General features: G+C 39.4%; 1 protein-coding gene across 1 annotated transcript in view; it reads left to right on the forward strand.

Annotated features, from left to right (window-relative positions):
- The window catches only part of PCMTD1 (protein-L-isoaspartate (D-aspartate) O-methyltransferase domain containing 1), a 417,471-nt gene that overhangs the window by 174,374 nt on the left and 215,935 nt on the right, over nucleotides 1-27,162 (forward strand). The window lies entirely within an intron of this gene.

The raw sequence follows: 27,162 nt of genomic DNA on the forward strand, positions 1-27,162 counted from the left end.
AGCATAATGCTCAAGGCAGACCTTTTTTACTTGTTAAGCTAAACTGTTGTTCAGTTTTAAGATGACTTTAGGGGATATTTTTGGTTTAAGCGTTAAGCATAGTCTCAGGGCAATAGTTTCAGGAGTTCATTGACTCTCCCTGGCTCCAGAAAATCTAGAGTAAATGAGATTTTGAAATTCCGTTCTTCATATCCCCCCTTTTGATCAGAATTCTTCTATAGAATCTTTGACCAAAATGTTCACTAATGGTAGCTGGGCACCGTCCAGTTCTTCTGGTCTGGTGGCAAAGGAGGAAGTTGTTCGTTGAGGCAATTAACCACACATTCCACATTTTCCTCCTATTCCTGACTCTTCTTCTCCCTCTGTTGCTCCAGGTAAAAAGAGACAAACTGAAGTGTCTTAGATGGCCAGTTGTAAGCTTTTTAAGATGCAGGCACCATGCAACAGACTAGGAGGTAGAAGAGAAGAACTAATCATATTATGAGGCCAGTTAATTGGGCTGTCCCATGAAACCATGACCCTAAACCTCCAAACCAATCCCATGAGGCATTTTAAGCAAGCTCAGCAGCTACCGTTTTTGTTGTTGTTGTAAATACGTCTATCACACAGCTTTTGCCAATTCAACTTTTTACAGGCATACAACTTAGTGACAGTAATTGCAGTAATCAGTTAGTTATGCAACACTACCCTTAGTCAATCCAATTTTTCCATCACTGTTAACCCCCTTTTACCTCCGCCCTCACACCCCTGGTAACCACTAATAAACTTTGGTCTCTATACATTTGCCTTTTTTTGTCTTTTTACATAAGTGAAGTCATACAATATTTGTCCTTTTATAATTGGCTTATTTTACTCAGCATAATTTCTTCAAGCTCCATCTGTAATGTAGCATGTATCAGGACTTAATTTTTTCTACTGACTGAGTAGTATTCCGTTGTATATAGGTACCATGTTTTGTTTATCCATTCATCTGCCGATGGGCATTTAGGCTGGTTACACCCTTTGGCTATTGTGAATAGTGCAGCAATGAATATTGGTGTACAAGTCTCTGTTGATTTTAAGGTTTTTGAATATATACCTAGGAGTGGAATTACTGGGTCCTTTTTTTTTTTTTTATGGTAGATCTTTTATGGTAGTTCTATTTTTAGTTTTTTGAGTAACCATTACAGTGCTTTCCACACAATTTACATTTCCACCAGCAATGGATAAACGTTCCAATTTCCCTACATTCTCACCAACATTTGTTATTATTTTTTTAATCTTAGCCATCCTAATGGGAGTGAAATGGTATCCCATCATGATTTTGATTTGCACCTCTCTGATGAATAATGAGGCTGAGCATATTTTCATGTGTTTGGCTGCCATTTGAATGTCCTCTTTGGCGAAATGTCTTTTTAAGTCCTGCTTATTTTATGATTGGGTCATTTATCCTTTTGTTGTTAAGTTGTTGGATTTTTATATATATTTTGGTTAATAGATTATTGTCAGGTATATGCTTTCTGAAGATGTTCTCCCAGTCGGTAGCTTGTCTCTTCACTTTTTTGGTAAGTCTTTTGATGAACAAAAGCTTTTAATTTTTATTTGGTCCCATTTATGTATTTTGTCTTTTGCTGTTAGTGCTTTTGTTACTATATTAGATTATCCATTGTTGAAAGCTAGGCCTGACAGCATTGCCTCTGCGTTTTCTCTCAGTTCATACATTTAGATCCCTGTCTTATTTATCTAGTGCTGCTATAACAGAAATACCACAAGTTGATGGATTTAATAAACAGAAATTTGTTCTCATACAGTTTAGGAGGGTAGAAGTCCGAATTCAGGGCTTCAGCTCCAGGGGAAGCCTTTCTCTCTCTGTTGGCTCTGGGGAAATGTCCTTGTCATCAATCTTCCCCTGGTCTAGGAGCTTCTCAGCACAGGGACCTCAGGTCAAAGAGACACACTCTGCTCCTGGCTGATCTAGCTTGGTGGTAATGCAGTCCTCCTCCTCTCTGCTTGCTTCTCTCTTTTATATCCCAAAAGAGATTGACTCAAAATACAACCTCATTGTGTAGATTGAGTCCTGCCTTGTTAACATAACTGCCTCTAATCTTGCCTCATTAACATCATTGTTGTTGTCGTTAGGTGCCATCGAGTTGGTTCCGACTCATAGCGACCCTATCTGTGCACAACAGAATGAAACACTGCCCAGTCCTGCACCATCCTTACAATCGTTGTTATGCTTGAGCTCGTTGTTGCAGCCACTGTGTCAATCCACCTTGCTGGGGGTCTTCCTCTTTCCCACTGACCCTATACCCTGACAAGCATGATGTCCTTCTCCAGGGACTCATCCCTCCTGACATGTCCAAAACATGTAAGACGCAGTCTCGCCATCCTCGCCTCTAAGGAGCATTCTGGCTGCACTTCTTCCAAGACAGATTTCTTCGTTCTTTTGGCAGTTCATGGTATATTCAATATTCTTTGCCAACACCACAATTCAAAGGTGTCAACTCTTCTTCGGTCTTCCTTATTCATTGTCCAGCTTTCACATGCATATGATGTGATCGAAAATATCATGGCTTGGGTCAGGCGCACCTTAGTCTTCAGGGTGACATCTTTGCTTTTCAACACTTTGAAGAGGTCATTTGCAGCAGATTTGCCCAATGCAACGCGTCTTTTGATTTCTTGACTGCTGCTTCCATGGCTGTTGATCGTGGATCCAAGTAAAATGAAATCCTTGACAACTTCAATCTTTTCTCCATTTATCATGATGTTGCTGATTGGTCCAGTTGTGAGGATTTTTGTTTTCTTTATGTTGAGGTGTAATCCATACTGGAGACTGTGGTCTTTGATCTTCATTAGTAAATGCTTCAAGTCTTCTTCACTTTCAGCAAGCAAGGTTGTGTCATCTGCATAACCCAGGTTCTTAATGAGTCTTCCTCCAATCCTGATGTCCCGTTCTTCTTCACATAGTCCAGCTTCTCGGATCATTTGTTCAGCATACAGATTAAATAGGTATGGTGAAAGAACACAGCCCTGATGCACACCTTTCCTGACTTTAAACCAATCGGCATCCCCTTGTTCTGTCTGAACAACTGCCTCTTGATCTATGTAAAGGTTCCTCGTGAGCACAATTAAGCGATCTGGAATTCCCATTCTTCGCAGTGTTATCCATAGTTTGTTATGATCCACACAGTCAAATGCCTTTGCATAGTCAATAAAACACGGGTAAACATCCTTCTGGTATTCTCTGCTTTCAGCCAGGATCCATCCGACATCAGCAATGATATCCCTGGTTCCACATCCTCTTCTGAAACTGGCCTGAATTTCTGGCCGTTCCCTGTCAATATCCTGCTGCAGCCATTTTTGAATGATCTTCAGCAAAATTTTGCTTGCGTGTGATATTAATGATATTGTTCTATAATTTCCACATTCAGTTGGATCACCTTTCTTGGAAATAGGCATAAATATGGATCTCTTCCAGTCAGTTGGCCAGGAAGCTGTCTTCCATATTTCTTGGCATAGATGAGTGAGCACGTCCAGCACTGCATCTGTTTGTTGAAACATCTCAATTGATATTCCATCAATTCCTGGAGCCTTCTTTTTCACCAATGCCTTCAGAGCAGCTTGGACTTCTTCCTTCAGTACCATCGGTTCCTGATCATACGCCACCTCTTGAAATGGTTGAATATCAACTAATTCTTTTTGGTATAATGACTGTGTATTCCTTCCATCTTCTTTTGATGCTTCCTGAGTCGTTTAATATTTTCCCCATGGAGTCCTTCATTATTGCAACTCGAGGCTTGAATTTTTTCTTCAGTTCTTTCACCTTGAGAAACGCCAAGTGTGTTCTTCACTTTTGGTTTTCCATCTCCAGCTCTTTGCACATGTCATTATAATACTTTACTTTCTCTTCTCGAGAGGCCCTTTGAAATCTTCTGTTCAGTTCTTTTACTTCATCAATTCTTCCTTTTGCTTTAGCTGCCCGACACTCAAGAGCAAGTTTCAGAGTCTCCTCTGCCATCCACCTTGGTCTTTTCTTTCTTTCCTGTCTTTTCAGTGACCTCTTGCTTTCTTCATGGATGATGTCCTTGATGTCATTCCACAACTCGTCTGGTCTTCGGTCACTAGTGTTCAATGCGTCAAATCTATTCTTCAGATGGTCTCTAAATTCAGGTGGGATATACTCAAGATCATATTTTGGCTCTCGTGGACTTGCTCTGATTTTCTTCAGTGTCAGCTTGAACTTGCATATGAGCAATTGATGGTCTGTTCCACAGTCTGCCCCGGCCTTGTTCTGACTGACGATATTGAGCTTTTCCACTGTCTCTTTCCACAGATGTAGTCAATTTGATTTCTGTGTGTTCCATCTGGTGAGGTCCATGTGTATAGTAGCCATTTATGTTGGTGAAAGAAGGTATTTGCAATGAAGAAGTCGTTGGTCTTGCAAAATTCTATCATTTGATCTCTGGCATTGTTTCTATCACCAAGGCCATATTTTCCAACTACTGATCCTTGTTCTTTGTTTCCAACTTTCGCACTCCAATCGCCAGTAATTCTCAATGCATCTTGATTGCATGTTCAATCAATTTCAGACTGCAGCAGCTGATGAAAATCTTCTATTTCTTCATCTTTGGCCCTAGTTGTTGGTGCGTAAATTTGAATAATAGTCATATTAACATCATAGAGTTTAGGATTTACAACATGTAGGATAATCACATCAGATGACAAAATGGTGGACAACCACACAATAGTGGGAATCATGGCCTGGTCAAGTTGACACACATTTTTGGAGGACACAATTCAATTTCTAATAGTTCTTAATCTGTTATGAATTATTTTTGTGTGTATGGTGTGAGGCATGGGTCCAGTTTCATTTTTCTGCATGTTAAAATCCAGTTTTCCTAAGCACCATTTATGGAAGAGATTCTTCTTTCTCCCTTGAATAGTCATAGCACCCTTGTCAAAAATCAGTTGAACATAGATGTCTGGGTTTATTTCTGAACTATCAATTCTATTCCATTGTCTATTGTTATACCAGTACCAGGCTATTTTGATTACTGTAGCTGTATAAAAAAAGAGGAAGCATGAGCCTTCGTATTTTGTTCTTCTCTGTCAACATTGTTTTCGCTATTCAAGGCCTTTTGCCATTCCAAATAAAGTTGAGGATTGGTTTTTCTATTTCTATTAAGAAGGCTGTTGGAAACAGGCACATAGACCGATGGAACAGAATTGAGAACCCAGATATAAATCCATCCACATATGAGCAGCTGATATTTACAAAGGCCCAGTGTCAGTTAATTGGGGGAAAAGAAAGTCTTTTTAACAAATGGTGCTGCCATAACTGGATATCCATTTGCAAAAAAATGAAACAGGACCCATACCTCACAACATGCACAAAAATTAACTCCAAGTGGATCAAAGACCTAAACATAAAGACAAAAACGGTAAAGATCATGGAAGAAAAAATAGGGACAACGTTAGGAGCCCTAATACAAGGCATAAACAGAGTACAAAACATTACTAAAAATGACGAAGAGAAGCCAGATAACTGGGAGCTCCTAAAAATCAAACACCTATGCTCATCTAAAGACTTCACCAAAAGAGTAAAAGGACCACCTACAGATTGGGAAAAAATTTTCAGCTATGACCTGTCCGACCAGCGCCTGATCTCTAAAATCTATATGATTCTGTTAAAACTCAACCATAAAAAGACAAACAACCCAATCAAAAAGTGGGCAAAGGATATGAACACGCACTTCACTAAAGAATATATTCAGGCAGCTAACAGATACATGAGAAAATGCTCTTGATCATTAGCCATTGGAGAAATGCAAATTAAAACTACAATGAGATTCCATCTCACTCCAACAAGGCTGGCATTAATCCAAAAAACACAAAGTAATAAATGTTGGAGAGGCTGTGGAGAGATTGGAACTCTTATACACTGCTGGTGGGAATGTAAAATGGTACAACCACCTTGGAAATCCATCTGGCGTTATCTTAAACAGTTAGAAATAGAACTACCATACAACCCAGAAATCCCACTCCTCGGAATATACCCTAGAGAAATAAGAGCCTTTATACGAACAGATATATGCACACCCATGTTTATTGCAGCTCTGTTTACAATAGCAAAAAGCTGGAAGCAACCAAGGTGTCCATCAACGGATGAATGGTTAAATAAATTGTGGTATATTCACACAATAGAATACTACGCATCGATAAAGAACAGTGATGAATCTGTGAAACATTTCATAACATGGAGGAACCTGGAAGGCATTATGCTGAGTGAAATTCGTCAGATGCAAAAGGACAAATATTGTATAAGACCACTATTATAAGATCTTGAGAAATAGTATAAACTGAGAAGAACACATTCTTTTGTGGTTATGAGAGGGGGGAGGGTGGGAGGGGGTATTTACTGATTAGATAGTAGATAAGAACTACTTTAGGTGAAGGGAAGGACAATACTCAATACAGGGAAGGTCAGCTCAACTGGACTGTACCAAAAGCAAAGAAGTTTCCGGGATAAACTGAATGCTTTGAAGGTCAGCGGAGCAAGGGCAGGGATTTGGGGACTATGGCTTAAGGGGACTTCTAAGTCAATTGGCAAAATATATTCTATTAAGAAAACATTCTGCATCCCACTTTGAAGTGTGGCGTCTGGGGTCTTAAATGCTAACAAGTGGCCATGTAAGATGCATCAATTGGTCTCAACCCACCTGGATCAAAGGAGAATGAAGAACACCAAGGTCACACGATAACTATGAGCCCAAGAGACAGAAAGGGCCACATGAACTAGAGGCTTACATCATCCTGATACCAGAAGAACTAGATGGTGCCTGGCCACAACCGATGACTGCCCTGACAGGGAGCCCAACAGAGAACCCCTGAGGGAGCAGGAAAACAGTGGGATGCAGACCCCAAATTCTCATAAAAAGACCAGACTTAATGGTCTGACTGAGACTAGAGGAATCGCGGCGGTCATGGTCCCCAAACCTTCTGTTGGCCCAGGACAGGAACCATTCTGGAAGACAACTCATCAGACATGGAAGGGACTGGACAATGGGTTGGAGAGAGATGCCGCTGAGGAGTGAGCTACTTGTATCAGGTGGACACTTGAGACTGTGTTGGCATCTCCTGTCTGGAGGGGAGATGGGAGGGTAGAGAGGGTTAGAAAATGGCAAAACCGTCACGGAAGGAGGGAGTGGGCTGACTCATTAGGGGGAGAGTAGATGGGAGTATGTAGTAAGGTGTATATACGTTTATATGTGACAGACTGACTTGATTTGTAAACTTTTCACTTAAAGCACAATGAAAGTTATATAAAAAAAAAGTCTGTTGGAATTTCAATTGGGATTGTGTTCAATTTATAATTGCTTTGGGTAGGATTGACATTTTAACAATATTAAGTCTTCCAATTCATAAACATGGAACATGTTTCCGTTTAATTTCTTTCAGCAGTGTTTTATAGCTTTTATTGTATAAGTCCTGCATGTCCCTGGTTAGATTTATTCCTAGGTATTTTATTTTCTTAGATGCTATTGTAAATGAAATTCTTTCCTTAATTTCACTTTCAGATTTCTCGTTGCTGGCATATAGAAACCCAAATGATTTTTGTTTGTTGACCTTGTACCCTGCAACTTTGCTAAATTCCTCTATTATGTCTAGAAGTTTTCTTGTGGACTCTTTGAGATGTTCTATATGTAGGATCGAATTATCCATGAGTAGAGATAATTTTATTTCTTCTTTTCCAGTCTGGATGCTTTTAATTTATTTTTCTTGTCTCATTGGTCTGGTTAGGACTTCTAATACAATATTGAATAGAAGTGATAAGAGCTGGCACCCTTGTCTTTTTCCCAATTTCAAGGGGAAAGCTCTCAGTCTTTCTTCATTAAGTATAATGTTGACTGTTGTCTTTTCATATATGTCTTGAATCATATTGAGGAATTTCCCTTCTATTCCATTTAGAGTTTTCATTAAGAAAGGGTGTTAGATTTTATCAAATGCTTTTTCTACATCCGTAGAGATTATCTTGTGGTTCTTTTCCTTTGTTCTGTTGATGTGGTGTATTACGTTGATTGGTTTTCTAATGTTGAGCGATCCCTGCATTCCTGGAAAAAATTCCACTTGGTCATGATATATGACTCTTTTAATATGCTGTTGGATTCTGTTTGCTAGTATTTTGTTGAGGATTTTTCTATCTATATTTATAAGAGATATTAACCTGTAGCTTTCTTTTCTTGTAGTATCTTTGTCTGGTTTGGCTATCAGCATTATGCTTGCTTCACAGGATGAATTAGAGAGTGTTATGTCCTCTATCTTTTCGAAGAGTATAAATAGGATTGGTGTCAGTTCTATAAATGTTTGGTAGAATTCCAAATGAATTCTAAGTCATCTCATCTTGGACTTTTTTGTAGTTTTTGTTGTTGGGAGATTTTTGATCACTGATTCAATCTGTTCATTTGTTATGGGTCCGTTGAGACTTTCAATTTCCTCTTGAGTCAGTTTGGGTAGGTCCTGTGCTTCTAAGAACTTGTCCATTTCATCTAGGTTATTCAGTTTGTTGCCATACAGTCGTTCATAATATTGTGTCATAATTCTCCTTATTTCTACTGAGTCAGTTGTAATTTCCCCTCTTTCATTTCTTATTTTGATTATTTGCAGCTTTTCTTTGTCAGCCTAGCTAAAAAAAAAAAAAAAAAAAAAGCTAAAGGTTTGTTAATTTTATTGATGTTTTCAAAGAACCAACTTCTGGTTTTGATGGTCTCTATTATTTTTCTGGTTTTCATTTTATTTCTGATCTGATCATTGTTACTTCCTTTCTTTTGTTAAATTAACTTAGTTTGCTTTTCTCTTTCTAGTTTCTGGAGCTGTCGAGTTTGGGTGTTAATTTGGGATCTTTTTTTTTATGTTGGCATTTATTGCTACAGGTTTCCTTCTGAGTACTGTCTTTGCTGCATCCCATAAGTTTGGTTATATGGTGCTTTCATCTTCATTTGATTCTAAGAAATTCGTGATTTCTGTTTTAATTTCTTCCTTGACTCATTGGTACTTTAATAGTGTGTTGTTTAATTTCCATATGTTTGTGTATTTTCCAGGTTTTTTTTTTTTTTTTTTCTGCTGTTGTTTTCTAGCTTCAATTCATTGTGGTCCGAGAAAATAGTTTGTATGATTGCAATCTTTTTAAATTCATCGGCATTTGCTTTGTGACCTAAAATGTGGCCTATCCTGGAGATTGATCCGTATGCACTGGAGTAGAATGTATATTGTTCTCTTGTTGGATGGAGTGTTCTGTATATGTCTGTTAAGCCTAGTTGGTTTATAGTGTCATTCAGGTCCTTTTTGATCTTCTTTCTAGATGTTCTGTCCAGTATTGATAGTGGTGTTTTGAAGTCTCAAATTATTATTGTAGTAATATCCATTTCTCCCTTCGATTATATCAGTGTTTGCTTTATATATTTAGGTCCTCTGAAGTTGGGTGCATATATATTTATGATTGTTAAGTCTTCTTGATTGACTCTTTTTATCACTATATAATGTCCATCTTTATCTCTTCTGACAGATTTTGTCTTAAAATCTACTTTGTTTGATATTAAGATTGCCATCTCAGCTATCTTTTGGTTATTATTTGCATGGAATTTCCCCCCATCCTTTCATTTTCAACCTATTTGTGTGGTTGGGTTTAAGGTGTATCTCTTGTAAACAGTATATAATTGAATCATTTTTTTTTTCTTAATCCATTCTGCCACTCTCAGCCTTTTGATTGGAGTATTTAGCACATTTACATTCACTGTAATTACTATAAGAGCTTTCTGCCATTTTCTCATTTGTTTTTTGTGTGTATTAAGACTTTGTTGTCTTTGTTCTTGAGTACTGCTTGCTTTTGTGTTTTGTTGGTTTATTGTAGTGAGCCTTTTTGGTTTCCTTCTCCTTTCCTTTTGTGTTTTTTTTTTTAATACATTTTCTTAATGGTTACTGTGAACACTGCATTTAAGAGCTTGCATTTATAACATTCTAGAGTAAGTTGGTGCCAACTTATCTTCAGCAACATACAAGAAATTCTATATCTATATCATTTCTCTCCCCCCTTGTATTGTTTTCTCTAATTGCATTTTGATATTTCATGTGCTCTGTAACATAATTTTATCCTTGCCTTTTATATATTTGTTATTAAGAAACATGAAGGACAGAACATTTAGAATTATTAGACATAAATAACTTATTACTAGACCTTATACTTGTCCAAGCATTTCCCTTTATTAGGTATATTTCTTTTGATGTATAGTTTTGAATTACTGTCTAATGTCTTTTCCCTTCCATCCACAGAACTACCATTGGTACTTTGTGTGGGGCCAGTTTGGTGGATATGAACTATCTCAGTTTCTGTTTGGGAATATTTTGATTTCACTCTCATTCTTGATGGATAGTTTTGCTGGGTGTAGTATTCTTGGTTGATAGTTTCTTTTTTTTTTTTTTTTCTTTCAGCACTTTAAATATACCATTCTGTTGCCTTCTGGCTTCCAATATTTTTGAGGAAAAATCATCACTTCATCTTACTGGGGATCCTTTGTATGTGACTATTTCCTTCTCTCTTACTTCTTTCAGGATTTTGTCTTTATTTTTAATTGTTGAGAACCTAGCTATTATGTGTCTTGGCGTAGATCTCTTTGGGTTTATCCTGCATGGGGTTCTTTGAGTGTCTTGGACTTCTAGATTAATGTCCTCCATTAGATTGCAGAAATTTTCTGTCTTTATTTCTTTAATTATTCTTTCTGTCCCTTTCTTTCTCTCGTCTCCTTCTGGAATTTTATGATGTGTGTATTAGGTCTCTTGTTGTTGTCCCATAATTCCATTAAACTGCGCTCAGCCGTCTTAAGCCTCCTTTCTTCTTGCTCTTCAGCGTCTGTAATTTTAACTATCTTATCCTCTAATTCGCTGATTCTTTCTTCTGCCTGATTAAATCTGTTAAGTGTTTCTATTGTGTTTCTCATTTCAGTTATTGTGCCTTTCAGTTGCAATATTTTTTTTAGATTCTCATTTTGTTCTTGCATTGCTTTCCTTATTCTTTTTAGTTCTTTGTCTATGTTTTTGCTTAGTTCTTTAATTATGTTTAATGTAGCTGTATTATATTCTTCCATTTTTTCCCCATTATTTCGTCATCCCTCTTTCATGTTCATTTGGATGGGCCATTGTTTCTCTGTTCTTTGTGTGTCTTGTGATTTTTTTCTTGGATCATTGGAATTTTTGAGGGTGTTAATTTTCTAAGTTTTCCCCAGAATTTGGTGTTTTTGTCTGCACTACTTTCTGGAAGAAACTCTTAGATGGGCAGAGCCTTTGGCCTTTGCTTACTGTTTCCTCTCCCTGTCTATAATAACTCCTTCTCCCTCCCTGGTTTAATTGGGATTCAAAAGTTCCAGATCTAGTTTTTCAACTTTCCATCTCTCCCAAACACACGTGAGAACATGCTGTGGTCAGTCTGTACACCAGGGGGCACCACCATTCCATGCGAGATGTTGTGTACTAATCAATCTGTCCACCGGGGGCATAGTCCCCTCTCTCTGGTTATTGCTCCCTTTCATTCTCTGTTTCTGTAATAATGTTTTTAGTCAGAAAACCCTCACCCAGGGAGCCACCTTCTGGGCTGGGTGTTTCACTGGTTTTGCCTGTCTGAGGTTTCCTTCCCTGTTCTGTAAGGGCTGCTTATATATGATCCGGCATTCAGGGCAAGCACAGGCTGACTTTCTTCTATTTCAGGAGGAGTAGGGGCTAGTACCCCCCAGAGGGGCCTCTGAGAGATTTAGCATGTTCATTTCAGAGCTCCAGTGGCCCTGTGGTTGTTGGAGGAGCACTCTCTACTTAGGTGACCTACCTCCTGACTCCTCTGTAGAGAACTTTCTGTACAAGTTTATATCAGTTCAGTTACTGGTTGGGGGGCAGGGTAGTCACACTCTGAATGGACCCCCCTGGGGAGGTCTGCCTTGTTGCTATTTGAGCTTATTCTGTAGTATGTTGGCTGTGGTGTAACCTCTACTAAATATGCCTATTTCCTAGCATACAGCATACCCAGTCGGCAGTTCTCAGCATTAATGTAAGGGAGAGCAGACAGACCCAAACTGATCTCCAAGGAGATCTGTCCTGTTTGTTTCAGAGGCCTGAGCTATGGGCTGCACAGGGAGGCAGGTAGAGTGCTGACTATGGGAGCAGATTCTACTGCAAAGGCCTTCTGTAGCAGTTTGCAACAGCCTGGCAACCAACAATTACCAGGTAGGGGAGAGGGTGTCATGCTGTGGTCACATCCCCATGGAGGTCTGCCTTTTTGCTATCAGAGTCTTCCTTGTAGATTGCTGGCTGTGAATACAGCCTCCACTCAAGATTCCTGCTTCCTAACACACAGCCTTAGTCAGCAGTCCTCAGTGCCAACTGGAAGTAGGGGCAGGCTAACCCAATTGACCCCTAGGGAGGTTTGTCCTGTTGGCTTCAGAAGCCTGAGCTGTGGGTTTCACAGGGAGGCAGGTAGAGTGATGACAATGGGAGCAGACTCCACTGCAGGGCCCTTCTGTAGCAATTGACAGCAGACTTGCAAGTGATAGCATCCAGGTAGAGGAGAGGCTGTCATTCTCCAAACAGACACCCAAAAAGGTCTGCCTTATTGCTATCAGAGCCTGTTCTGTAGTATGTTGGCTGTGGGTGTAGCATCCACTAAAGATGCCTGGTTCTTAGAACACAGCAGCTTCAATCAGCAGTCCTCAGCACCTACTGAAAGAGGGAGCAGACAGACTAAAACTGACTTCCTGGGAGATCTTTTCTGTTGGCTTCAGAGGCCTGAGCTGTGAGGTGTGCAAGGAGGCCTGTATTTACTATGGGAGCAGACTCCACTGTGTGGGCCTTCTGTAGCAATTTGAAGTAGGCTTGCAGCAGACAGTGTCTGTGTGGGGGAGGTGCTAAACCAAACCAAAACCAAACCCAGTGCCGTCGAGTCAATTCCGACTCATAGCGACCCTATAGGACAGAGTAGAACTGCCCCATAGAGTTTCCAAGGGGCGCCTGGCAAATTCGAACTGCTGTCCCTTTGGTTGGCAGCTGTAGCACTTAACCACTATGCCACCAGGGTTTCCAAATGGACCCCTGGAGAGGCCTGCCTTGTTGCTATCAGAATTCATTTTGTAGTAGGTTGTCTGTGGGTATAGCCTCCACTAAAGATACCTGCTTCTTAGCACACAGCAGCCTTAGTCAGCAGTCCAGTGCTGACTGAAAGTGGGAGCAGAGAGATCAGAACTGACTCCCCAGGAAGTCTATCTTATTGGTTTCAGAGGCCTCAGCTATGGGATGCACAGGGAGACTGGTAGAGTGTTGACTATTAGAACAGACTCCACTGCGTGGGCCTTCTGTAGCAATTTGAAGTAGGCTTGCAGCTGACAGTATCTGGGTGGGAGAGGTACTGGCACACTCCACATGGACCCTGAAGAAGGTCTGTCTTGTGGATTTTAGGGCAGAGGCTTACAGTCTTGTCTCTTTGTACAGGTAAAGGTTGTAGTGATTAGGGAAGCAGGCCCTTTTTCTGTGGTCACTACCCCAGTTCACAGCAGCTGGCACCCTGTCTGGCTGGGGGAGGGCAGAGCCAGGGGGAGAAGCAATTTTCCTACCATATGTGATTCAATGATTTTTTGATTCTTGCCTGTCTACAGTTCCCTGAAACTTTCCTCGGCTTCCCAGTTCAGAGTCACTCAAAGCTGAGTACCATTTCCTTGTGTTTCTTGTATTTGTGGGTGAGGGTTGGAATGGTGGTTTGTTTATGCCTCCATCTTCCCAGAATCAGCATTAATATTATTATATTCATTAAAGCCTGGAGGTGAAAATAGTTCTAAAAGAAAATAAGGCAGAGTATAAAAATATATTATTTACAAAGGCTATTAAAATGATCAGCTAGTATTTCTCAAGCCTAGAAAACTGCTTTTGTTGAGAAAGCACTAGAAATACTCACCCTTTACTAAGATTTAAGTACCTGAAATGGTGAGTTAATGTTCAGGAAATGCTATTTTTTTTCTCATACTGAAGTTCTTACAGGGTGTGACAGATAAGTGGGATTCTAATCATTAGCCTGGAAAGTAGGTTTAGGGGATTGAAATCTTCTTTAAAATTCTTAGGTTTGGCTTTTCCACTATGAAGGCAAAATCATTTTGATATAACTTGCTCAGATTTTGTTCAGGTTCTGGCCATGAATGCCAGAGTTTTAAACAAAGTTTCATACGAATTAAATCCAAAGATCTTAAGTTGTGAATTTTTTCCAGTTTTTAATTTGTATTTATAAGGATTCTGAGACTTATGCTGTGGGAGAACACTACCCTCATCTTTCACCAGGGAGATGAAGGTAGATGGTCGAAGGAGCATCTTAAGTATGTTTTGTGCACACCCACCTGCAGGAGCCTGCGCTTCACAGAAGTCTGAAAAAGAAAAGTAGCTCCTCAGGGAGGGTCCGTAACAGCTCCAGAGGGTCCACAAACTTTGGATCTAGAGAGTTCTAGAACAAGGGAAAGGGACTTCTGGGGAAGGAAACAAAGTTAACAAGTGAGGCCAGCTCTAGCACTGGGGAGGTAGCAAGCTGGAAAAAAGCAGAAGTGACTGTCCTAACAGATCTGTTAAGAAACCAAGTGTCCTGGCTTAGAGTTCCACAAATGCTTGGTGTTTAAAATAAATACGAGTAGGCAGTCATCAAGATGCCAGGCTGAGTAAAACATGTGTGGGTTTATTCTGAAAGGTAGGTCCTGCTGCTATGTGCTACAATTCCGTGCTTAATTTGCTTTTCCACTACTTTAATCAGCATTTGTATTCAATTATTTAGTGTTCTCCCATGATATTATAAGCTCCACAAAAGAAAGGATTTTACTGTCTGTGGTAGTACTCACTCAGCTCATAACGCTGTATCTGGAACACAGGAATTTCTCAGTAAGGGTTTGTCAAGTGAAATAACTGGTCACATGACAAGTAATATAGCAGTGCTTCTTGTAGCAATGTCTCCACTGTGTGGGAGGGACACTGTACATGCCTCCTAGTGAGCTCTCATGATGGTTCTATTACCCTGTCATTCTACACATGCAACACTGCACCTACTCCTTATTACGCTGTCCTTCTTACGGAGCTGAAACAGGCTTCAGTCCCAGGAAGCTGGCATCCTAAGTTAGGGTTCCTAACTGAGGGGACATCCTCAATTGTGAGAGAGGTGGGTGGGGAAGGAGAGTGCTCTGGTTCGGTAGAAGAAGGCCCACCAAGAGATGGTGTTTGCAGTGGAATCAGGATGGCACAGGAGAAGCCTCTTCAAGTTTGGGCAGAGCTGGGCTCAGCAGAGACCTGAGGTAGGGACATGACACATGTGGTGCTTGGAAGGACAGAAAGGGTAGAATCAGATAAGACAGGAGGTGTGCAGGGCTAGGTTCTGTGGAGCCAGTGGGAGGCGGATTGGCCTGTGTTCTTAGTGCAAGGGGAAGTCAGTAGATCAGGAGGACCACAAGCAACAAAGTAACACAAAGGTCCCACTGTGTTCCACTGTGCGGAGAATGAACTCTGGGGCAGGGGCCTGAGAGGCACTGTGGGGAAGTAGTAGCCCAGGGCTTCCAGAGATGCCCAAGCAGACAAGGTCACACAGGGGGCATGTAGTAGAGGGGTTGGGACCCATCTAGGTCTTCCTGATCCAGAGTTTTCCCTCCCCTACTGAGCCTTCAAGAAGGGGATTCTGCCATTGGCCCCCAGCCCACTGGCTCCCCAATCCTGGGATCTTTTGCTCAGCCCTTCCTTCTCAACTCTTCCCTGCAATCTCTCCTAACTGGGGTCCTCTTTGTCCTCCACCTTTTGAGACTCTTCTCAATGCAGAGCAGCAGGAGGAGGAGGAAGTGTCTTCTCTCTGTTTGGAGCCCATGGATACTCCACTCTGCTCACCCCAATGACCAGGAGGCCCTGCATTGTCTGACCTGGGCTCCCTCACAGCCTCATCATCCATCACCCTAACTACCCTCCCTCTGCTCCAGCCAACCAGCTCTTCTTACCTTCTGTCTTTTTTTTTTTTGCTATTTCAACCATTTTTAAGTGTATAATTCAGTGACAGTAAATGCATTCACCACATTGTGCAGCCATCACCACTATCCATTTCGGAATGTTTTTCATCACCTCAAACTGAAACTCAGTGCCCCTTAAAGAATAACTCCCATTCCCCCTCCCTACAGTTTCTGATAACCATTAATAAACTTTTGTCTTCATGCATTTGCCTATTTTATATATTTCGTATAAGTGGGATTGTATCATATTTGTCCTTTTTTGTCGTAATTATTTCATTCAGTGTAATACTTTCAAGGTTCGTCCATGTTGTAGCATGTATCAGAATCTCATTTCTCTTTATGACAGAGTAATATTCCATTGTATGTACATAGCACATTTTGTTTATCCATTATTCATTGATGGACACTTGGTTTTTCCACCCTTTGCCTATTTTGAATAATGCTGCAAAGAACATTGGTGTTTGAATTTCTTATTTCAGTTCTTTGGGGTATATACTTACGAGTGAAATTGCTGGATCATTTAACTCTTTGAGGAACCAGCAAACTGTTTTGCACAGCAGCTGCATCATTTTACATTCCCACGAGCAAAGGCTTAGGATTCCAATTTCTCCACATCCTAATCAACACTTGCTATTTTCTAATAATAGCCATCCTAAAGGGTGAGAGGTAGTATATCATTGTGGTTTTGAGTGTCAACGACTAATGACATTGAGTATCTTCTCATGTGATTATTGGCCATTCATACATCTTCTTTGGAGAAATATCTATCGAGATCCTTTGCCCATTTTTTTATTTGGTTTGTTTATCTTTTTGTTGTTGAGTTGTGGGGTTCTTATATATTCTGGTTATTAAACCCTTATCAGATATGTGGTTTTCTCCCCAGATACATGTTTCTCCTGTCCTGTAGGTTATCTTCACTTTCTTGATAAAGTTATTTGGTGCACATAAGTATTTAATTTTGAGGAAGTCTAGTTTATCTATTTTCTGTTTTGTTGCTCACACTTTTGGTGTCATATCAGAGGATCCATGTCAAAAGCTACCAGGCCAACTAACTGGAAGAGATCCATTTTTATGCCTGTTCCAACTGAATGGGGAGATTATCAAACAGTATCCTTAATATCACATGCAAGTAAAATTTTGCTGAAGATCATTCAAAAGTGGCTGCAGCAGTATGTAGACAGGGAACTGCCAGAAATTCAAGCCAGATTCAGAAGAGGACGTGGAAAGAGGGATATCATTGCTGATGTCAGATGGATCCTGGCTGAAAGCAAAGAATACAAGAAAGATGTTTACCTGTGTTTTATTGACTATGCAAAGGCATTGGACTGTGTGGATCATAACAAATTATGGATAACATTGCGAAAAATGGGAATTCCAGAACACTTAATTGTGCTCATGAGGAACCTGTACATGGATCAAGAAGCAGTCATTCAAACAGAACAAGGGAATGCTGCATAAAGTCAGGAAAGGTGTTCATAAGGGTTGTATCCTTTCACCAAACTTATTCAATCTGTATGCTAAGCAATAATCCAAGAAGCTGGAGTATCTGAAGAAGAATGGGGTACCAGGATCAGAGGAAGACTCATTAACAACCTGCATTATGCAGATGACACAACCTTGCTTGCTGAAAGTGAAGAAGACTTGAAGCATTTACTGATGAAGATCAAAGACTACAACCTTCGGTATGGATTACGCCTCAACATAAAGCAAACAAAAGTCCTCACAAGTGAACCAATAAGCAACACCATAATAAACGGAGAAAAGACTGAAGTTGTCAAGGATTTCATTTTGCTTGGATCTACAATCAACACCCATGGAAGCAGCAATCAAGAAATCAAAGGATGCATTGCATTTGGGTAAATCTGCTGCAAAAGACCCTTCTGGCGTGTTAAAAAGCAGAGATGTTACCTTGAAGATTAAGGTGCGCCTGACCCAAGCCATGGTATTTTCAATTGCATCATATGCATATGAAAGCTGGACAATAAATAAGGAAGACCGAAGAAGAATCGATGCCCTTGAATTACGGTATTGGTGAAGAATATTGAATATACCATGAACTGCCAGAAGAAAGAACAAATCTGTCTTGGAAGAAGTACAGCCAGAATGCTCCTTAGAAGCAAGGATGACAAGACTTCGTCTCACATTTTTTGGACATGTTGTCAGGAGGGACCAGTCCCTGGAGAAGGACATCACGCTTGGTAAAGTAGTTGCTATCGTTGTTAGGTGCCGTCGCGTCAGTTCCGACTCATAGCGACCCTACGCACAACAGAACAAAACACTGCCTGGTCCTGCGGCATCCTAAAAACCGTTGTTATCTTTGAGCGCATTGTTGCAGCCACTGTGTCAATCCACCTCGTTGAGGGTCTTCCTCTTTTCGCTAACCCTGTACTTTGTAAAGTAAAGGGTTGGTAAAAAAGGGGAAGACCCTCAAGCAGATGGATTGACACAGTGGCTGCAACAATGGGCTCAAGCATAACAATTGTGAGAATGGCTTAGGACCAGGCCATGTTTCCTTCTGTTGTACTTAGGGTTGCTATGAGTCAGAACTGACGCGATGGCACCTAACTACAACAACAAAGCCCCTAAGCTTACTTTGGTACTCATTGATTTCTCATTGCCTTTGTGACAAATGCAAAAGAAGCATAATACCTCCATGAATGAGATTATTGTATGAGTGTATTATGCTGATCAGGTTAAAAATTCACAAAAGTAATTTGCTCATAAAATAATAAAAAAGCATAACTGATCAAGGAGAATTATTCATTTTTGACTGGTATAGCATATGCAATTCTTGGTCCTTGGCAGGTTTACGTGTGTATTTTACACATTAACAAAGATACAAGTGATGTCTCATTAAAACGTCCTCTCAAGAGCTGATAAAGGATAGTAAAATTGTTTATCAAATATGCCCACTTCTTGCTAGAAAAAGAGTAGAAAAACAGGAGAGGCTTTTAAAGGTTTTGGTCTCATAAGGTTTTTTTTTCCTCCCTTTTTTATATCAATAACACATACTTATCAAACTAACAGGATACATAAATGAACGTATTTTTTAATATTTTGGAAACATTCCATTTTTCTCATTTTCCACCCCAGTTGCTTTCCCAAGGAGGGCAGGTTAATGGGAGTAACCTGGACAGCATTCTGGGGGAAATGGGAATCCTCAGGATTGTTGGTATGTTCCATAACAGGGGGCTCATCTTCCAGCGCTACGTCAGACAATGTCCTGTTGTGATACGTTGGGTTTTCATTGGCTGGTTTTCAGAAGTAGATCGCCAGGCCTATTTTTATTTCTTTTTAAATTGAGCTTTAGGTGAAAGTTTACAGCTCAAGTTAATTTTTCATATAAAAATTTATACACATATTGCATTGTGACATTAGTTGCAATCCCCACCATGTGACAGCACACTCCTCCTTTCCACCCTGGGTTGCCTGTGTCCATTCAACCAGTTCCTGTCCCTTCTTATCCTGCCTCCAAACAGGAGCTGCCCATTTGGTCTTGTGTATCTGATTGAACTAAGAAGCACACTTGTCACATGTATTATTTTTTGTTTTATAGTCTTGTCTAATCTTTGTCTGAAGAGTGGGCTTTGGGAATGGTTTCAGTTCTGGGTTAACAGAGCATCCTGGAGCCATAGTTTTGGGGGTTCCTCCAGTCTCTGTCAGACCATTAAGTCTAGTCTTTTTATGTGAACTTGAGTTCTGCTCTACACTTTTCTCCTGCTCTACCTGGGAGGGTTTTTTTTTGTTTGTTTGTTTGTTAAATAATATTTTATTGTGTTTTCAGTGAAAGTTTACACAGCAAATTAGGTTCCCATTTAACAAGTTGTTCAGTGACATTGGTTACATTTTTCACATGGTGTTTACATTATCATTCTGAATGTTTTGTTCCAGTAATCTTGTTTCCCTGTCCCCTTACTCTTTTTTCTTTGCTTTAAAGTAATTGTTGACTATTTGGTCTCATCTAGATGATTTTTTTTTAAGTGTGCAGTTCTCATTGGTAATATTCTTCATTTTATGAGCTAAAAGGTGATCTCAGGGAGTAGTTTCAGTTCAAGGTTTATGGAGTATCGCAGGGCGATAATCTCAGGGAGTCCTCTACTCTCAACTGGTCCATTAAATCTGGGCTTTTTAAAAAAGAATTTGAGTACTGTTCCACATTTTTCTCCTCTTCTGTCAGGGTCCATCTATTGTGGCCCTGGTATCATCTAGTTTTTTTCATCTAAGGGTAGATGAGGCCATGGTTCGTGTAAACTGTTAATCCTGTAGATTAGTTTCTTCTGAGTCTTTGGTTTCCTTCTTTCTTTTTTGGTCTGGAGACTGATAGTTGTATCATAGATGGCCACTCACAAACTTTTAAGACCCCAGACACTACTCACCAAATTAGGATATAGAACATAAACTTTGTGAACTACATTATGCTAATTGCTGAGTTGTCCCATGAGACTATTGTCCTAAGGCATCAAACCTGTAAAACCCATCCCACGAGATGTTTGGTTATGTCTAAGAAGTATTTGTAACTCTTCCCCCTATGTACTTTATTATATAGATATGAATATACAGGCATGCACACACATGTATATACATATACACATAGATACATGTATATATGCACACATACATACACACTTATATGTAATATGCGTACATACACACATATGTAACCACACATATATTTTTTGTTTTTTGTGGCTGTCTTTGCAAATTTATATATGTCCTAGCATTTACTAAAAACATCTCTTGTGTGTGTGCCTGTGTGTGTATACTTTTTAGTGACATCATTTATCTTGGTCAAGGTGTCCGTGCTTCACCTACATTTGGTGTTACCTTTCCCATCACCAAAAATAACAAGTGTCTACTATCTGAAGAGTGATTCCACCTTTCCTCACCCATTCCTGGTAACTACCAATGAATGTTGATTTCTGTGTGTACACCTTTTTTTGTTTTTTTATAAAAGTGAGATCATACAGTATTTGTCCTATTTTGATTGACATATTTCACTCTGCATAATGTCCTCCAGATTTGTCCATGTTATGTTTCCAGGATTTATCATTATTCTTTATGGTTGCATAGTAGTCCATTGTATGTATGTACCACATTTTGTTTATCCATTCACCTGTTGCTGGACACCTAGCCTGTTTCCATCTTTTTGCTATAGTGAATAATGTTGCAATTAACATAGGGATGCGTGTATCTGTTTGTGTCACTTTTATTAGGTCTCTAATGCATATACCATAGAGTAGGATTGCTGGATCATAAGACAGTTCTATTTTTACTTTTTTGAAGAAATGCCATACCATTTTCCATAGTGGATGTACCATTTTACAATCCTACCAGCAGTGTATGTGTTCCAATCTTCCCACAACCTCACCAGCATTTGTTATTTTCATTTTTTTTTTATAAGTGCCATTTTAGCAGGGGTGAGATGATATCTCATTTTGTTTTGATTTACATCTCTTAAATGGCTAATGATCATGAACATCTTTTCATATGTTTGTTGGCCCCTTGGAGGTCCTCTTTGGTGAAGTGTCTGTTTCTTTTGCCCATTTTTTAAATTGGGCTGTTTGTCTTTTTGTTGTTGGTTTGTTAACATTGTCTATATATTTTAGAGATTTGACCCTTATCATATATGTCACTTCAGAAGGTTTTTTCCCAGTCTGTAGACTGCCTTTTTACTCTTTTGATGAGCATAAGTCTTTAATTTTTATGAGGTCCCAGTTATCTTATTTTTCTTCTCCAGTTCTAGCATTTGTAGGTGTGTTTGTTAATCTAGCGTTTAAAAAAACTGGGTTTCCCAGTTTCGCCCCTGTGGTTTTAGCTTTAACATTTAGTTTCTTGATCCATTTTAAGTTAATTTTATATATGATGTGGAGCCTGTTACATATTTCTGGATGTAGATATCCAAATTTGCCAGCACCATTTGTTGAAGAGGTTGTTCCTTTCCCGTTTGATGTACTTTGATCCTTTGTCAAAAATCTGTTGTCTATGAAAACCAAACCAAACCCATTGCCGACGAGTCGATTCTGACTCACAGTGACCGTATAAGACAAAGTAGAACTGACACATAGAGTTTCCAAGGTTGTAATCTTTACAGAAGCAGGCTGCCACATTTTATCTCTGCAGAGCATCTGGTGGTTTTGAACCACCAGCTTTTCTGTCTGTCATTTAGCAGCCGAGCACTTAACCACTGTGATTTTTTTTGGGGGGGGGGTTCTCAATACCATTCCACTGATCTATGTGTCTGTCGTTGAACCAGTATCTCAGAAGGTTTTAGAGTTTGTTAAACCAGGTGAATGTTGAACAGTATTTCCAAGAACTCTGTTATACCATTATCTGTCCTAAGAGAATAAAATATCTATGAATAAATCTAACCAGGTATTATGAATTGAATTGTGTCCCCCAAAATATGTGCTGTAAATCCTAACCTCTGCCTGTGGTTACATTTGTGAATGGTTTGTGTCTGTTATGCTAATGAGGCAGGATTAGGCTATGTTAGTGAGGGTTAGGTTAGGTTTATTATGTTAATTTTTTTCAACAAACAGATGTAGCACTAGAGGTGCTCACCCGCATACGCCAAAAAATTTGGAAGACAGCTACTTGGCCAATGGACTGGAGAAGATCCATATTTGTGCTCATTCCAAAGAAAAGTGTCCAACAGAATGTAGAAATAATCAGACAATATCATTAATATCACATACAAGTAAAACTTTGCTGAAGATAATTAAAAACTGGTGACAGCAGTATATCAACAGAGAACTGCCAGAAATTCAAGCCAGATTCAGAAGAGGACATGGAACAAGGGATATTATTGCTGATGTCAGATGGATCTTAGCTGAAAGAAGAGAATACCAGAAAGATGTTTACCTGTGTTTTATGGACTATGCAAAGACATTGGACGGTATGGATCATAACAAATTATGGATAATGTTGAGAAGAATGGGAATTCCGAAACACTTAATTGTACTCATGTCGAACCTGTGCATAGACCAAGAGATAGTTGTTTGAACAGAACGAGGGGATAAGGTGTGGTTTAAAATCAGGAAAGGTGTGCATTATGGTTGTATCTTTCACCATACTTATTCAATCTGTATGCTAAACAAATAACTCGAGACGCTGGACTATATGAAAAAGAATGGGGCATCAGGATTGGAAGAAGACTCATTAACAACCTGCAATATGCAGATGACACAGTATTGCTTGCTGAAAGTGAAGAGGACTTGAAGCACTAACTGATGAAGATCAAAGACTACAGCCTTCCGTATGGATTATGCCACAACATAAAGGAAACAAAAATCCTCACAACTAGACCAACAAGCAATATCATGACAAATGGAGAAAATGTTGATGTTGTCAAGGGTTTCATTATACTTGGATCCACAATCAATGCCCGTGGAAGCAGCAGTCAGGAAATCAAATGACGTATTGCATTGGGCAAATCTGCTGCAAAAGACTTCTTTAAAGTATTGAAAAGCAAAGATGCCACTTTGAGGACTAAGGTGTGCCTGACCCAAGCCATAATATTTTCAATCATCTCATATGTATGCAAAAGCTGGACAATGAATAACAAATATGGAAGAGGAATTGATGCCTTGGAATTATGGTGTTGGTGAAAATATTGAACGTACCATGGACTGTAGAAGAATGAACAAGTCTGTCTCAGATGAAGTACAGCCAAAGTGCCCGTTGGAAGTGAGGATGGTCAGACTTTGTCTCAGGTACTTTGGACATGTTATCAGAAGGGACCAGTGCCTGTAGAAGGACATCATGTTTGGGTCAGTGAAAAAGAGGAACACCCTCAATACAGTGGCCGTGACAATGGGCTCAAACATAACAATATTAGAAAGATGGTGCAGGCCTGGGCAATGTTTCGTTCTGTTGTAAATAGGGTTGCTATGAGTCGGAACTGACTAATGACACCTAACAACATTTTGTTAATGACGCAGGATTAGGGTGTATCTTGAGTCAATCTCTTTTGTGATATAAAAGAGATTAAAGAAGCCAGCTAGAGAAGCAGAGACGGGAAAAGAGAGATGCCAAGTCACATGAAGATTGCCCAGGAGCAGAAGCTAAATGAGAGAAGGACTTTCTTCCAGAGAATTAAGAGAAAGAAAGCCTTCCCCTAGAGTAAAAAAAGAAAAAAAATTTTTTTTTCTTTTTTTTACTAAATTTGGATTTCCAACCTCATAAACTGTGGGAAAATAAATTTCTGTTTCTTAAAGCTACCCATATGTGGTATTTCTGTTACAGGAGCACTAGATAAGTAAGACACCAGTGATTTGAAGAACTTATACAATGAGCCATATAAAACACTGCTGAAAGAGATTAAAGCAAAACCAAACCCATTGCCGTCAAGTTGATTCCAACTCATAGCAACCCTATAGGACAGCGTAGAACTGACGCATAGGTTTACCACTGTGTGGCTGGTGGATTTGAACTGCCAACCTTTTGGTTAGCAGCCAAATGCTTAACTGCTGTGCCCCCAGGGCCCTGAAAGAGATTAAAGAAGTCTTAAATAAATGGAATTGTGTTTCATGTTCATGGATTGGAAGATTTAATATTGTTAAGATGTCAATACTACCAAAGCAATCTGTAGATTCAATGCAATTCTAATCAAAATTGCAATAGCCTCCTTTAAAGAAATGGAAGAACCAATCCTCAACTTTATGTGGCCTGATAAGAGGTCTTAAATGGCTAAGCATTGCTGAAAGAGAAGAACAAAGGAGGAGGATTCACATTTCCTGATATTAAAAATTTACAGCTGCAATAATCAAAACAGCCTGGTGGTGGTATAACAGTAGACACATAGAGTAATGGAATAGAATTGAGAGTCCAGAAATAACCCACACATCTATGGTCAAATGATTTTTGACAAGGGTGTTAAGTCCATTTCGATGAAGAAAGAAGAGTCTCTTTAATAAATGGTATTGGGGAAACTGTATTTCCACACTCAGAAAAATGAAACAGGATCCATGCTTCATGCCATGCACAAAAACAAATTAGAAATGGATTAAGAGCCTAAATGTGTGAACTAAAATCATAAAACCCTCTCTCTCTTTTTTGACTCTGTGTTTTTTATTTTTCATTGCATAAAAATGACTGTAGTTTTTGACCTACACATTTGGAATGGTTGTTCACATTGATGATAAATTTGCAATTTTTCAAATTTAATCTAATTTTATATTCTATATGCACAGAATTTTTAAGTTAAAAATTTTTCATAATCACAGATTAGGTCTATTGATTTGAAATTGGATGAGTTTGGACCTTTGTTATCTCAGCCAATAGCTTGATCCATCAGGTGTTCAAAAGGAAGCTGAGACTACTTTCCACTATTTTTTTTAGAAGGCTCACACATAGATCTTGTTAAGGCTATGATGTGAGATTCATCTGGCAACACCTAGAGTCATAGAAACTGTGTAGTGTAGTTGTTAAATTCCAAATTCAGAGAGACCTAGGATCAAATCTCACCTCTACTATTTACTAGCTACAAGATTTTGGGTAAGTGACTTAACACTTCTAAGAATCAGTCTTCTTAACCTTACACTGATAATAATAATATTCCCAATGCCAGAGGGTTCTGGTGAGGGATAAATGAGATAAACATAAAAAGCGTGGCACACAGGGAGAACTCCATAAATATTATCTAAATTAATGGTGAAGATTCTTATTTAAACCATCCCGCCTTCTAAAAATGAAAGGTAGCTTTTGGCTGAAACCAGCCCCTGAATGGTAACAGGGAACTTCTTTTTAAATTGTGCTTTAGGTGGAAGTTTACAGCTTAAGTCAATTTCTCATACAAAAATTTATACACATATTGTTATATGACATTTGTTGCAATCCCTATACTGACAGCACACTCCCCCTTTCCACCTTGGGTTTCTGGTGTCCATTCAGTAAGTCCCTGCCCTTTCTGCTTTCTCATCCTGCCTCCAGACAGGAGCCACCCATTTGGTCTCCTATATCTGCTTGAACTAAGAAGCACACTCTTCACAAATACTATTTTATGTTTTATAGTCCAGTTTAATCTTTGTCTGAAGAGTAGGCTTCAGGAATAATTTTAGTTCTGGGTTAACAGACCATCTGGGGGCCATGGCTTTGGGGGTTCCTCAAGTCTCAGTCAGACCATTAAGTCTGGACTTTTTAATGTGAATTTGAGTTCTGCTCCACACTTTTCTCCTGCTTCGTGAGGGACTCCTTGTTGTGTTCTCTGTCACAGCGATCACTGGTGGTAGCCAGGCACCATCTAGCTCTTCTGGTCTCAGGCTGATGGAGTCTCTGGTTTATTTGGCCCTTTTGTCTCTTGAGCTAATATTTTCCTTGTGTCTTAGCTGTTCGTCATTCTCCTTTGCTCCAAGTGAGTTCGGACCAGTTGATGCATCTTAAATGGCCACTCGCAAGCTTTTCAGATGCCACTCATCAAAGAGGGATGCAGAACATTTTCTTTATAAACTTTTTTATGCCAAATGACCTAGATGTCCCCAGAAACCATGGTCCCCAGACCCCAGGCCCAGCTACTCTGTCCTTCAAAGTTTTTGGTTGTGTTCAGGAAACTTCTTAGCTTTTGCTTAAGCCCAGTTGTGCTGACTTCCTCTTTATTGTGTGTTGTCCTTCCTGTCACCTAAGATGATTCTTTTCTACTATCTAGTTAGTGAATTTCCCTCTAACTCCCTCCCCACCCTCATAACCGTCAAAGAATGTTTTCTTATCTGTTTAACCTTTTCTTGAGTTCTTATAATAGTGGTCTCATATAATACTTGTCCTTTTGCAATTGACTAATTTCATTCAGCATAATGCCCTCCAGATTCATCCATGTTGTGAGATGTTTCTCAGATTCATCACTGTTCTTTATTGCATAGTATTCCACTGTGTATATGTACCATAACTTGTTTATCCATTCATCTGTTGATGTGCACCTAAATTGTTTCCATCTTTTGCTGTTGTGAACAGTGCTGCAATGAACATGGTGTGCATATATCTATTCATGTGACAGCTCTTATTTCTTTAGGATACATTCCAAGGAGTGGGATTGCTGGGATTGTATGGAACTTCTATTTCTAGCTTTTTAAGGAAGCCACAAAGCAATGTTTTCAATTACCTCATATGCACATGAAAGCTGGACAATGAATAAGGAAGATCGAAG

Source organism: Elephas maximus, chromosome 19 (genome assembly GCF_024166365.1).
Source record: "Elephas maximus indicus isolate mEleMax1 chromosome 19, mEleMax1 primary haplotype, whole genome shotgun sequence".
NCBI lineage: Eukaryota > Metazoa > Chordata > Mammalia > Proboscidea > Elephantidae > Elephas > Elephas maximus.